This window comes from Durio zibethinus, chromosome 8 (genome assembly GCF_047325235.1).
Source record: "Durio zibethinus cultivar Kanyao isolate XHJ-2024 chromosome 8, ASM4732523v1, whole genome shotgun sequence".
Lineage (NCBI taxonomy): Eukaryota > Viridiplantae > Streptophyta > Magnoliopsida > Malvales > Malvaceae > Durio > Durio zibethinus.
Genome location: NC_143169.1, coordinates 2,923,132 through 2,938,723, shown reverse-complemented (window position 1 = coordinate 2,938,723; position 15,592 = coordinate 2,923,132). Strand labels below are relative to the sequence as shown.

The 15,592-nt window shown below is 34.1% G+C and overlaps 1 pseudogene across 1 annotated transcript; it reads right to left on the bottom strand.

The window, feature by feature from the left end:
• Positions 1-512: 512 nt before the first annotated feature.
• LOC111278813 (uncharacterized) lies at positions 513-15,571 on the bottom strand (annotated as a pseudogene). The gene is made up of 11 exons (XR_016343983.1): positions 14,845-15,571; positions 13,614-13,682; positions 12,253-12,345; positions 11,560-11,680; positions 10,312-10,485; positions 9,307-9,482; positions 8,351-8,480; positions 7,586-7,746; positions 2,150-2,238; positions 1,795-1,873; positions 513-947 (listed from the first exon to the last, which is right to left on the bottom strand). The product of XR_016343983.1 is annotated as an uncharacterized LOC111278813 (transcript).
• Positions 15,572-15,592: the final 21 nt, after the last annotated feature.

Genomic DNA, 15,592 nt, shown 5'->3' with positions numbered 1-15,592 from the left:
CATAAACGATCGAAAACAGTTCAAATCCTATTAATGACCTCATACTTGACAACCTAAAATACGTAATTCAGACCTTCAGTTACCACCCCTATTCAAGAGGAATTTAATTTCTTTTCTTGTTGGGATTTTAAGCATTATGGTTTGCCATTGTTATCGAAACAACGAAACATGTCATGATTTAAACAAGTTAATCACAAAAGAATATTAGGTTTAAAATAAAAAGAAGAAAAAAATTCAATTAGAACGTCAAAATTACAAACTCTTATGATAATGAAAGAAAGTTGCCTTATTAATGATGTATAATAATCAAAACCACATTATTATGAAGTACTATTACTATATAATAATGAAACCTTGCCTGTTGTTGACTTCTTTGATAATGTAAAAAGTACATTCAAGACAGCTGAAACTTTTAGGAATGTTCAAATCAATTTCAAATCAATTTTTAATTTTTTTTTGTTATTTTTTTCCCCAATCCTGCCTAAAAAAGAATAATAATGAGCTAATGACTATATCGAATCAGGCTTAAATTGAATATAAACTTCGATAAATATACAAATCTATTACATTTTTACCTAGTGTTGCAGCCTTCAACTGCTCTATAGCGTAGACCATGGATAGATGACACACAGTGAGGAAAACTGCACTGGTTTTTCAAATACTAAATTTGCATTAAAAAAAAATAAAAGAAGTTAAACTAGGTTGCAAATTGCAATTTGCTCAATGTCTTCTTTTTCATTTTAGGGCAAGGCCAACAAGTTGCAGCGGACCTAAAGTTCCAAGAAAAAGCCACCCGAACTAAGCAATCCCACGGTCTTTTCAGAACCAACCCTGGATCAGCAACTTGGTACTCAAGGGCAGGTATTACAGAGTTTAGGCTTAAGCTAATCCAAAAATAAGATTAGAAGTTGTCTTTCAGCCATTTAAGAGCACCATTTGAAACATACCTGCAATATCACATTTTTTTAAGGTTAAAAATCATAAAACCGGCAATTAACAAGGAAAATAGATGCAATGGATGGTGAAGAATTCATCTCTGTAACACATAACAAAATTGAAATGAAAGAACACGAGGAAATATCAACAAAAGAGAGAACCGCTGCTGATGATAAATCAAAGAATGATGAAACATCAAAGAATGATGAAACGACCGGCACATCTGGCTTCACAAATTCTAGATTGAGAGAATTTTTCAGAAGATGATGTTTCTGTTTGGTGCATGAAAATTTTGTGGGAAAGGAAAATGGAATTTCAAGGATTATTTTCTCACGTTTGATAGAGAGAAAAAAATGTGAGGAAGAGTTTAATAAGGAAAATGTCAAAGAAAAACTATTAAAATTTCAAAAATACATTACTAAATTTTCCTTAGTTTCTTTCTTGTACCATCCGAACAAGATAGAGAATTTTTTTTCCTTTGATTTTTCTTTAAAACTTTCCTTCAAAATTTTCATATACCAAATGGAGCCTAAGAGTTTTGTTGCACGAGATGGTTTCAACTGAAAAGTGGCAAAACATGCAACGGGAAGGTATGGAGCAGTGAATCATTGGATCTTGCACCACTATCATAATCCATGCATCAAGCTTCAAAGTGTGCCTCAAACCTATGAAATAAACATCGTTGCAAGTTATATGCCGCTAACACATGGAGTTCAATTTTTTTTTTTAGGAATATATATGTATGCGTGCAAATAATGATAACAATTCACAGCAGCATATGCATGAAGGCAAGATGAGCATGCAAGCACCCACAGACACACAAAGAAAGAGAGAGATTAGCCCGCAAAATCTTTTAACTTTGTCCACAGATCATTCTGATCTGCTGATTCTTCAGTTTTTTCTGCATCCATACCAACCTTACTTTCAGTAGTTTTGGCTGCACAAAGTAAATATGCATAATTAACTCATGTAATCAAAACAATAAGTAACGAATACCTATGCTTACCACAGCATTGTTCTTGCAGAACATACGACGAAAAATACAACTTTTCTTAACCCAGATTGGTGACAATGATATGTTAGTATCACAATGTATTTCACTATGAAATTCCAAAAGTTTAGACCATAACAGTGCATCTTGTGCATACAACTTCATTACTTTAAATGAAAAAGGGAAAGAAAGTCATTTGCACAAGGCAAAGCAATTGCTTACTGGCAGGCTGAGTTCTAGGACAAATTCGTGAGCAGCTGCTTGTATCACTCAGGGAGGCAAGCTCCTCAAGCAATTCTCACTCTTTGGCACTGCAAATATAAAGCATTGCCGTGTGAAGTTAGTGGAAATAACTAAGTTTGGTAGATTCAAGCCTTTGAGGGAACAGATTCAACACTGCCAGTGGTCTCCAATAACAGGCCATTACACTAAATCAATAAAACTATTTAACCACTCTCATTAAGCACACCATCAAGATGATTAACATAGGGTAAAACACCATACAATTTACTAATTTAATTGAATTTTCAGGTACCCAATCATGAACTTCTATGAAACTCTTAACAAGATTCAAAATTGGAACCATATATAATTAAACAAAAAAAATATATATTCCAACAGCTATGTGGTCTACTGGTAGAGTGTTGAACTCTTAGTTCCAATGATTAAGGTTCATGTGGAAAAACTAAGAAATAAATCAGTGTGAAAACTGAATGTATATTAAAAAACTGCTCATATATAATTATACAAGAACCTTAGGTTTATATACAACTAAATATGGGTTAAACTACGAAATTAAATCTTCCTAAAAAACTAATCCTATAATTGAGGGATTGTCTATCTTAATTTTTTGTCCTTAATTCTGGGGATACAAATACTTAATTCTAGAAATACAAATATAAATATACAGATTACAAAATTACAACCAGCTGTAAATAAGTGTTTTCCCACACTCCCCTTCAAGTTGGTGAATAAGTGTTTTCCATTCCCAGCTTGGAAATAATTTCTTGAAATGTTGCACTGCTGAGACCTTTAGTCAACACATTTGCAAGTTGACCCTTGGTTGATACATAAGGTGTACAAATCAACCCACTGTCTAGTTTCTCCTTTATGAAATGCTGGTCTACTTCAATGTGTTTTGTTCTGTCATGTTGCACAGGATTGTGTGCAATGCTTCTTGCAAACTTGTTATCACAATAGAGTGTCATTGATCCCTCCCACTTGATCTTTAAGTCTTCTAGGATAATCTTTAACCATAATAGTTCACAAATTCCTTGAGCCATTGCTTTGAACTCTACTTCAACACTTGATCTTGCCACCACATTCTATTTTATACTCTTCCAAGTCACAAGATTACCACCTAAGAAAATGCAATAGCCTGAGGTGGATCCTCTATCAGTTACTAAATCTGCATAATCAGCATCTGTATAAGCTTCTAGAACTCGCCCCGAATTTCTTTTGAATAAGATACCTCTCCTAGGATTGACCTTCAAATAGTGCAATATACGGTAGACAGCCTGTAAGTGCACTTCTTTAGGATTGTGCATAAATTGACTTACCACACTCACAGCATATACTATATCAGGTCTAGTATGTGAGAGATAAATGAGTCTTCCAACTAATCTTTGGTACATCTCTCTATTTACAGCAGCATCTTCATTAGCTTCTCCAATTTATGATTAGAATCTATAGGAGTATTTACAGGTTTACATGCGAGCTTCCCAGTTTCTTTCAAAAGATCCATCACATTTTTCTGTTGTGAGATGAAGATACCATGCCATGAGTGAGCTACTTCAATTCCTAGGAAGTACTTCAATCTCCCTAGCCCTTTTATCTCAAATTCTCTAGCCAAACATTGGTTTAGAGATTCTCTCTTTTTCATCATCTCCAATTACAATTATATCATCAACATACACTAATAGAACTGACTCTCCTTGAATCAAAGTGCTTGATAAACAATGTGTGATCTCCTTGACTCTGTTTATATCCCATTGCTAGCATCACTTTGACAAATCTCCCGAACCAAGCCCTAGGAGACTGTTTAAGGCCATATAAAGCCTTTTTCAACCTGCATACTTTGTTTGCTTCTAGATGACCTCCAAATCCCGGTGGAACCTACATATATATTTCTTCTTCCAAATCGTCATGTAGAAAAGCATCGTTTACATCAAATTGTTGAAGTTGCCAGTTGTAATTTGCAGCCAATGATAACAAAATCCTAACTGTATTCATCTTGGCAACTGGAGCAAAAGTTTCCTGATAATCCACTCCATAGGTTTGAGTGTAGCCCTTAGCCACTAACCTGACTTTATACCTTTCAACAGTACCATATGCCTTGCATTTTACAATGAAAACCCATTTACACCTCACTAGATTTTTTCTTTTAAGCAACTCTATCAGTTCTCATGTCTGATTTTTCTCTAAAGCCTCCATTTCTATTTTCATGGCTTGCCTCCATTTCTCATTGAATAATGCCTCGGATAATGTAGTTGGAACAGAAATAGTGTTTAGGCTCACAAGAAAATTTTTGTCGGATGGTGAGAATTTTTCAAATGACACAAAATTAAAGATTAGGTATAATGGATGCTTAGTACATTCTCTGGTTCCTTTCCTAATGGCAATAGGCAGATCATAATCACTAGTTATAGTTTTAGGAGATTTATGCTCATTTTGAGAAACAGAGTCAAAAACTGTAGTTACCTCATTTTCAGAGTTAGGATCAGGTTCTTGGACTGGCACTGGTTCAGGATCTGAAACTTTCATTCCTGAGTACACCTGTAATTCCTTCATAGACTCAAGAACAACATTATCATTCGTCACATCTTCTGTATTTGGAATGGATTCAGACTCAAATTCAGTGTTTGACTTGGGCTCAGTAGAAACAGGTTTTGACTCAGAAGAATTAATGGGTGTAAATGTTGAAGAAAGGGACAAATCAAGCAAAAAGAAGTCTTTATCCTTATCTTCCATGAATGAAGTCTCCCCCTAAAGATAAAGTTGAGTAAAAAGTTATTTACTTTCTTCAAAAGTGACATCTGCAGACACAGAATTTTTTGGTAGGAGGATGATAGCACTTATATCCTTTTTGAGTTGAGGAATACCCCACAAAAATACACTTAATTGCTCTTGGATCCAACTTTCCCCTGTTATGACTATGAACATGAACAAATGATGTACAACCAAATATCCTAGGTGTGAGATTGTTTGTGGTATTAAGGTTGAGATAAAATTGTGAGAGTAGTTCCATAAGAGTTTTAAATCCCAAAACCCTTGAAGGTAACCTATTTATAATGTGTGGCAGTGAGAACAGCTTCCTCCCAATAAGATTTAAGTATATTTGATTGAAAAAGAAAGACTTGAGTTGTGGCTAGTAAATGGCTGTTTTTCCTCTTTGCCACTCCATTCTACTGTGGAATGGTAACACAAGATAACTCATGGATAATCCCCTCATTTTGGAAATAGGTGGATAGACTTTGGTTGAAGTAATCTCTTGCATTATCAGACCTAAATCTCTTGATTCTCACTCCAAATTGATTTTAGATCATGTTTTGGAAGCTTAAAAATACACTATTCACATTTGATTTGGATTTAAGTAAAAAAACCCAAGAGACCCTGGTACAATCATCTATGAATGAAACAAACTATCTTGCACCAGAAATATTAGGAATTGTAGAAGGACCTCAAATGTCACTATGAATCAAGTAAAAGGGAATAGAACTTTTTTTGTTACTAATTGGAAAAGACACGCATCTATGCTTTGCAAGTTCGCAAGCATCATAATGAAAATCTTCGACATTTAATCCTTTGAACAAAGAAGGAAACATGTTTCTCAAGATTCCAAAAAAAAGATGTCCAAAACGAAAATAATAAAGTCAGATTTTGTCTTTATTGGAAGATTTTTCAAAAAGAAATGACAAAAGTAAACTATTCTTGATATTACTTGTGTTATTTGATGTCTCAAGATAGTATAGCCCATCCTTCTCCTTAGCAAGTCCAATCATCTTTCCCGAACTTTGGTCCTGAAATTCACAATAAGCGGGATAAAAAGTCACTTTCCAATTCTTATCTCTAGTAAGTTTTTGTATAGATATCCGATTAGTAGACAATCCAGGAACATGAAGAACATTTTTGAGAACAAACGAGGGATTAACTTGAACATCTCCTAATCTTGCCACTGTAGTAAGTGAACCATCTGCAACAATAATTTTCTTATTACTAAGACACAAGGTATATGTACTAAACTTCTGTGAGGAATGTGTCATATGGTCTGTGGCTCCAAAGTCAATGACCCAAGAACTCGTAATAGGTTTAACCGAGATATTTAATCCATGAGAACCAGAAGCTTTACCTGAACTAAAGACCTTATCCAAGGAACATACCACAATAGGCTTTTCAAGGATTTTCAATAAGTTTCTCAGCTTTTCAATCTCTTCCCTGTCGAACTCTTCTTGTTTCCGAGACATCTGTAGTACTCCAGTGATTTTCTCAGTTGATATTTCCTCAAATTGGGTGGTAATGATATCTTTCTTTGAAAGGGTTCAACAATGAAGGCTTAAACAGGATTCGACAATGAAGGCCTAAAATAGAAGTCAGCAATGAAAGCTGAAAATTTTGCTTCCCAAGAAGAGCCTAAAGCTCTGATACCATGTGGAAAAACTAAGAAACAAATCAGTGTGAAAACTGAATGTATATTGAAAAACTGCTCATATATAATTATACAAGAACCTTAGGTTTATATGCAACTAACTAGGGGTTAAACTCGGAAACTAAATCTTCCTAAAACACTAATCCTATAAGTGAGTGATTGTCTATCTTAATTTTTTGTCCTTAATTCTAGGGATACAAATACTTAATTCTAGAGATACAAATATAAATATACAGGTTACAAGATTACAATCAGCTGTAAATAAGTGTTTTCCCACAGTTCAAATCCTGGTAATCTCAACCCAAAAAATAAAAAACAAGAAAAACTTATAATGCACCAATTGCACCATTCTCAACTCTAATTGGGCCACTAAAAAGTATATTTATCCTTTCCATTTGGGATTATGGCCAAATTTGCCTCTATACAATGAAACAATGTTGCAGTTTGCAATTGATTGAGTTTTGCCACAATACTTTCAATTTTATTGATTTTTGGACAAAAAATAACAGAATTGACAGAATTTTGCCAATTGCATTGGCGAAATCTTTGACAGAATATTCCACTTCCATTAGTTTTTTGTCAAAAAATCAACTAAATTGGAAGTATAGCGGCAAATTTTAATAAAATTTAAATACAGTGATAAAATTCAATATTGAACCATAGTATAGTGGCCATTTTATTACTTTAACTAAAAACATGAAATGCGATAAACCAATATGAATTAGCTTACATTCATAAAATGGCCTAAAGAAAAAATTGTTAATTCAGCCAAGATGATAAAGATAATGGAACCTACTGGTCTAATTTAACAAGCTGAAGAGATGTATTTACTACAAATGAAAATTGGAGGATCTATGAGAAATTGACCTACGGTTGATGAAGACTTAATATGGTCTAGAAGCAAAATCTAAAAAAAATCACAAATAATAATAAACAATGATATATTTTATTCACAATGCAGTTTGGCTATTCTATTTCCATATAACTAAATGCTAATAAAGATAATCTCATACCTTCTTCTATTTGGTATGGAAACTTTAATTGTGAATAAATGGTCACCACGTATAGATGGTTTGTTCAGCTTTGGCACCCCTGTCCTTCCAAAGACTAATACATCCCTTGGTTGAGTACCAGGTGGGATCTGTAGTTCAGTTAACCCTTCCACTGTTTTCACCTGTTTTAGTAAAAAGAAATCCACTATGTAATAAAGCACAGGATCTTGGTGAGGTGAAAATAGGAATATAGTTGCCAGCAATGACATATACTTATATCCTTAAGATGTTAGCAAACAAAATTTTATCAGATATAGCCAAGCAAACCAGAAAACAGTTTCCCTTTGGTTTGGAAGGCAGTTATGAGGCTTTGCAAAGCAGTCCTTTTGGCATAATGCCAGAAGCCTGTCTCATCACTTGAAGTTATTCCAGGTTTTGCAGTTTATTTTACAATGGCGCCTTGGGAAGATAATTTAAAATGCAAAGGGATGACAGATAGGAATTGGACTGCAGAATAAGCTAATGAAAATAAAATACTGAAAACAATCTTCAACCAAATAAGAAATGAAGTATTCAAGAGAAAGAACATTTAAGAAAGTACAGAGATGCAGGCTTTTACCATGCATACAGGTGCTCTACAAAATCACAAATAAATATAGGAACACACACTCTTCCACTCAACTTTTGCAATCCTATCATTTATAAGAAGTGATATGAAAACTAAAGCATCAAGAATTTAATGCATGAATAAATAATGAGACAAGACAAAGAACAGTGAAAATGTACCTTTACAACAGACCCCACTATGGCATCAAGGTAACTAATGGACACTGTTTATGGAAGATTTATGCCATCTATTTGGATTCCTTTTACCTCTTCAAAATCTAGATATACAAAAAGATATCCTGGTGGGCCACTGCAGAAACCAGAAAGTTTATTATATTCAAGAACAAGGGAAATTGGCAACAGACCTTTCGAAGATACATATCTACAAGTAGAGTCAAATGTAAAGCACTAAATCTCCAAGACCTAAGTCTACAGGTTTCTTTTGCCTACTTCTGATCACTGCATTATCCATGAAGGTGAAACTTGAAACAAGAGGTTAATGTAAAAAATTTGCAGTTGCAAGTTCCCCAACAGTAAGTTTTATTTTTTACGTAGCAAATTTATCTAAAAGAATCAAGGAGAAGCAACCATATGCGACAAGAAATGCACTTCCCTAAAAGTGATAATGAGAAAGTACAATTACATGTATAGATTTAATTACAAAAAATACAAAAACACTAGTTGAGAAGAAAAGGAAAGAAAATAAACTGGAATGTGTAAAAAGCACATTGAAAGAACACTTCTGTGGCAAGACTTCTATGAGGAAAAAAAACACCATCATGAATACATGCAGTAGAATCACAGTACAGTCGCAAAGAAGTTAATCTGATTCCAACACGATCAAGGAATTTGTAAAATGGAAGATCACTATCATCCAATTTTAAATAAAGTTTGCCATTCTTGAATTTAAAATGTAAGTCTGGAGAAAACTGATAAACAAAAAACTTCAATCAAAGTTCCCCTTGTCATTATGGCTGTGACAGGAAATGGAGATTATATTTACTCAGTAATATATTTTAAAGGGCATGAACATACCTAGTATAATTGAAAAAATACAATTTCAGAATACAATCAACTGATAATACCAGAAGAACTCATCAATATTAGAGATACAATAAAAAAGTTCATCCACATACCCTCTTGGTCCAGCATCACCCTCCCCAGCAACTCTGAGAATACTGCCTATACTAACTCCAGGAAGAACTTTGACTTTGATGTTTTTCTGAACTTGTAAATGTCCATTACCAGAGCGTTTCCTACAGTATTCAGAAATGACTTCACAATCCCCACCACAATTTGGAAAAACAGAAACCTAACATATTGAAGTGGAAAAGCTATATAAGAAACATCTGATAACAAGTCTTCACACATAGGTTATGAACAGAAATCAAGATTAGAACTACAAATCCTGAGGAAAAAAAAAAAAGAACAGTCAAATCATTTTATTTAGAAACATAATTGCTTCCATCTAGCAGCCACGTTAAAAGCTTCAGATATTCAATCATGTAATGTTCAATGCCTCCTTTGATCTTTCTGTTCTGCAATAAAAAAAAAAAGGAACAGCACACGGTACTAAGATCTCTCATTTTTCTTGAACCATATTCTGCAGTTGGAATCAATACAAATGCTACAAATTAAATGGCTGTAATCTCTCACATAATAGCATCACCAGTTTTTCCCTAGAAGCCCTGGTTAGACAAAAATCCTTCTAGAGGTTAAAAAGTTCACTGGAAATAATATCTCCTAACTTTATCTTGTAATTAAGAGGCTTTTTTAGTTTTGCAAGTTTAACAATTTATCTCTATGGCTCTAGGTTATTCCTAGTGTGGTAAAGAAGTGGACTTATCTTCTTTACAAAACTGATCCTTGGAGTCAAACCATTGGCTACAGTAAATTGCAGATAGTAGGCCATTGTTAAAATTAAATCAAATGCCTAGTACCACCAGGGTACCAGGGTCCTTATCCTAAAGGCAATTATACATTTAAAGTGTAGACAAAAGGCCATGTTGAGAAATGATCATAAAAAGCCTTACGTCCTCACTACATTCTAACACACCCTGCCCATACCCCCCCCCCCCCCCCCCCCCAAAAAAAAAAAGAACAATCAAGAGTCCAAAAGGGCAAAAGGAAATCCCAATTACCTGTGAGAACAAGCCAAAGGGTGTCTGCTCAGTCGTCATAACTTGGCCTCTCCACCCCAAGTTGAGCACATCCTCATCTTACCAAGACAAGCTTCACATGTTTCTAAATGGGAAAGCTCAAATTCCTTTTCAGCTCCAAAAATAGCCTCCGAAAATTCGAAAGTACTGTCATAACTGAAAATATTCAAATTATCAGAATAATATAGATTATAAAAGCTGTTGAACAAGGATATAAAGATGCAAAGATACAGAAAAACATGTCAAAGAAACCTGCAAGAAATACTGATATGAACATATGTTATTAGTAAGCAACGGCTCAACTAACATATACGATAATTTTTTTTCACAATCAAACTTCAAAGGCACTCTAATGTTTATTGAAAAGTGAAGCAATGTCACTTGGACCTATCTGATGAGGAGGATGGGATGGAATTTAGGTAGAGATTGTAGGTTTATATTGTAGCATTCTTTTTTTGGTATTTAAAAGAAAAAAAAAAGGCAGAGAGATGCACTTATTTAAACATAACAAGAAAACAATGAAATAATTGGAAAATCAAAGATTCAAAATAGACAATTGCTTAGTCAAAGAGGAGGGCTACCCTGTAGTGTAGCCTACCCAATTATAGGACCTAAGAAATTTGATAACAGGATAATTAGACAATATCTAACAAAGTAACATTGATGCAGGCACAAGAGAAAAACACAATATAGCATAGGCATGTTTAGAAAATTTTTGGAAACTATTACTTAAATTCCCAATGCATTAGATGACAATTCCAACTTGATTTGTCTAAATAAAACAATTATGCTAGACATGGTACACCTTGCTATAATGCTCGAGGCTTTCTGTAGGATACCAGGTGTTCAGATTCACCAAGTCAAGTTTACTATCAGAGCTGGTTATTATTAGTAGCTTCCAGGAAATGAAATTGTTCAAAAAAAAAAATGCTTCAAAAATCTATAATCCCCAAAAAGAAACACCACTACCTCCAACCCACCCACCCCCTCCCCCCCCCCCCCCCCAAAAAAGGGACACATAAGGGAAGAAAACTCCATCAGCAACACAAGAAACACTGTAAACGTAAGTAAGTTCATTACTGTATATTAAAACAGACGTATAGATGACCATGGCCAAGCTTAGTATGCATACTAAAGCAATTAGTCAATCAGCACTCATGAATAACCAAAGTGAATGATTATGGGACCAACAACCATCATTCAAAACATCAAATAAAGATCTCACCTTACCGTATATCATCACCTTTAGTAACTGTACTACGACAACTTGTTCTGAAACCAGTTTGGTCCATGCCAGGAAAACCACCCATACTTGATCCAAAGATGTCTCAAAGAGATCAAAGGGATTAATCTGCAGGTCAAGGAAAATAATATCTAAGTTAGACTAACAACTGTCTAGAGTTCCTATTGCTGCCTAGGTTAATTGCATGCTAATTCATAGAGAATCCATCATAATTTTTCACAAAAATATAGGTGCACAACTGTTTTATTTCCCCACCTAATCTGAAACTCGGCAATCAAAACTCTACATGTTAAAGCAACTATGCAGACAAACAAAAATTCTTGCTTACAAGCAGACATGGTGCACAAAGTGGCAACCGAAAAGGCAACAATGACTTAGACGGCCAAGCTGACAAAGCCCTCTAATAATTTTCCACAATTGTTGTCTAACCACTTAAATTTCACATTCAATGTGACATTAATCTTATACTCAAACAACCAAATATACATTAATCTTATACTCAAACAACCAAATATTTAGGAAGGAATAATCAAACAGGAACCTTGCTGTCCAAGTCTGGTTCACATGTCTTTCAGTGAAGTAATCAACAAGGAAAGTATGTCTATACTTCAAGCATTATCCCTTGTCATTATGAGAACAGCTAAACTTAATTAAAAAAAATATACATAATAAATGCATACCGTATAAGCACTGGACTGTCCCCCTACTGTACTCTTGACTTCAGCTTCACCATATTGATCATAAAAAGCTCTCTTTTTATCATCCGATAACACCTGACAGTATTGCATGTCATTGTTCAAAAAACAACATGATGAATAATTTTGAACACGGTAATGTACTTTTACAAAAGGAAACCTCTAGGAAAGAAAATTTGTGAACACTATGCTCGACAGACTGAAATGACATTAACAGAAAAAAGAATAAAATATGAAACAATCATGTTCATCAACAGGGTAAATATCAAGACCTTCATCTGCAATCATAGGATAACCAACATAAGTTGTATCTTAAGATTTCAAGGCATGTTGAATCAGTATTAACAAATAACAACACACTATGATATAGAAAGACACCAACACACATTAAGGCCAATTAATCAACTTGAAACCATAATAAACTTACCCTTTGGAACTTGCTTTCCCTGCAAAAAGCAGGATGTAAATTACATCAGTTTTATAACCTCTAAGGATGAAAGTAATTGAGTTTAGTTTGTTGGGCACAAGAAAATTTCAGATACTTTTTTCAACAGGCTTTACATCCAATTCCTCCCTTATATGGAGTCTGAAATTGTTTTAATTTGAGAGGATCTGGTGCATATTCTACAGGGCCTAACTCTAGAAGTCTTGACTGAATAAATAGCACATTGACATATTATTGATCACATGTCACAATAAAAAATAAGAAACCTGGTATTCACAGTACTTTTAATCTCAATATTCAATGCTAAACAACATTAATACATCTGTTTATATATTTTACACATGGGTTAAAAGATATATATATATATATAAATAGATTTATAATCCAGAAATATATGCCACACTTTACAATATTATAGATAAATTTTGCACAAATTTACCATAAATTTTGCACAAATTTACCATAAATTTTGCACAAATTTACCAAATCTATTTTACCTTTGCTAATCCTTGGTCCTAAAGTCAAATTACGTGGAAATTCAAAACTATGCTCACTAGCAAGAGAGAGAAAGAGAGCCAAACAAACAAGCAAACAATAATAAAGCAGAAATTTTAGAATTGCCCTTCAAGAATAACATTTTATTTTTAATTTTTTGTTTCAGGTAAACAAGCAAACAGATTCTTGGCGTGACATTAATCTGTACAGAGAATGAAAGACAAATAGTAGGACAAAAAAGAAAAAAGAAAGTAAGTAAAACATAAGCAACTCCAATAAAGCTATCCACAATGGAGAAAACCACTTAAACCATAAAGTTAGTAGAATATTTCAACTAGCAGTACTCAGAATGCAGGTAATCATGGAAAAATTTTGAAAATCATTGGCCTAAACATTTTGTGCATACCTCATATGCAGCACTAATCTCCTTAAACTTTTCAGTTGCTCCTGGTTCCTTATTCACATCAGGATGATACTTCAAATTAAGATGAAAAGTTACACTGTCAAGATTACCAAGACAAACAAAACAAAAGATAACAAGTAAACAAATCATTAGTGCATGCAGTTCCAATACAAACTTAGAAGCTTTAAATTCACAATAAAGGCTATTTACAATTAAAAGATAATGAAGTTAAACCAGTAAACATCTAGAAAGAACTCCGGTTTACCTTTTCAAAAGAGTTTTTTTCTAGGGGCAAATAGCTTGCTCGAATCAGGCCAGATTATATAGTTGAAAGCACAAGATAAGAGACACCAACCAAATGATGTTCTGAGAAGCAAGCATGGAGTACAATCATTTAATTGCTAATCATACAACTATTCTGCCACTGATTTATGATTGGCAACAGGTTACATACAAATGGACGTGTAATATTTACAAGAAAGACAGCAAAAATTTCAATGCAGAACAGAACAGCTTTTCTTCATGAAGCTATAGAAAGTTGAAGCATTTTATTCATAGATATCTAAATTTGGGTTGGCTGTTAGCTACAATGGAAAAGATAGGCCAAATAAGATCAAATTAAACACAGAATAAACTTGCTATGTAATTGTCACGAAATTCATGCCTTTCTCTAAACCAAAAAGGAACAACAGTGAGCACCATAATGACAGTGAACTTACAAATTTACAAACAAAGCATCTCAAAAATAACCCATGATATGCTACAGTCATCATTGAAAGAATGAAGAGAAAAGGTTTCTGCCAAAATGAGAGGACTAAAACAATGTTAAAGGAATAAGCAAATCCCTTGCCACATTCTATTTTCTTTTTCCTTGTACAATCTTTCCACCAACCATTTCCTTCATATCCACCCACTCCAAAAGTTAAAACTTGGGACTTTCAACTTAGAGCTCTCAGGTCCGAATATCGGGTTCTGCTGGAAAAAATCACCTCTCTTTTTATAACTCAAGACCTAAGTAACTTGCTTTCATATGTACCAAAAATTGTGGGAAAAGCATTCGTCCCCTTATCCAAAATACCCATTTGAACTTCGCTCTTCTTGAGAGCTCCTTACCTCACTTATCTCAACAAGAGAACACACCAGTAACAAAACCCAGAACGGAAATGCAAAATAAATAATAAAGAGAATTCTAAAATTAAAGAAGAAAAAAAAACAATTGAGTTGAGTGAGGTACCTGACGAGCTAATCTACGATAAGCGGACTTAATTTCCTTACTAGAAGCTGATTTCGGTACTCCAAGAGTAGCGTAATAATCCCCAGAAGTAGCCACCACCATCCCAAAGCGGTACCTGCCATTATTCAATCTCCAAGAACATTTTGAAGAACAAAAGGAACCCACGAAAGCAAAGCAGTCGTGGGACCCGAGACGTGTCCCACCATTGAAGAAAACAGAACAAAAAGAAGAGGAAGCTTGGGAAGCGTTTGAATGGCGTTCAGTTGGGATGCTGAGAGATGAAGGGAGTAGAGAGAGAGAGAGAGATAGTGGCAGCCATGAAAAAGAAAAAGAAAAAAAAGAAGTGTGAATTCTCTTGTAAGTGTTTGATAAAATGGGCGTCCAATGACACAGAATGTTGCGTTTGATCTGGTTTGTGTTTGGTTGGTTTGACAAAGCAGCAGAAAGAGAGAAACTGAGAGTTGAGAGGAAAGGCGGGGCCGTCGGAGCCAGAAATATTGGATTTGTGGTTTTTATACAAACACGTTTTTTTGTAGTCCCCACCGTTTCTTTTCTTTCTTTCTTTTTATTTTTTATTTTTTTAGTTTTTCTACAAAGAAAAAAAATCAACTTTTTTTACTTTATTGGCATAAAAAATTAAATTTGTGAGAAAATAAGTTGCTTATTTAGAAATATATAAGAAATAAAAGTAAGGAAAGTAGCCTTTCTTTCAATTCTGGTTGTTGGTCTAAAAAATTTGGAAATTTTA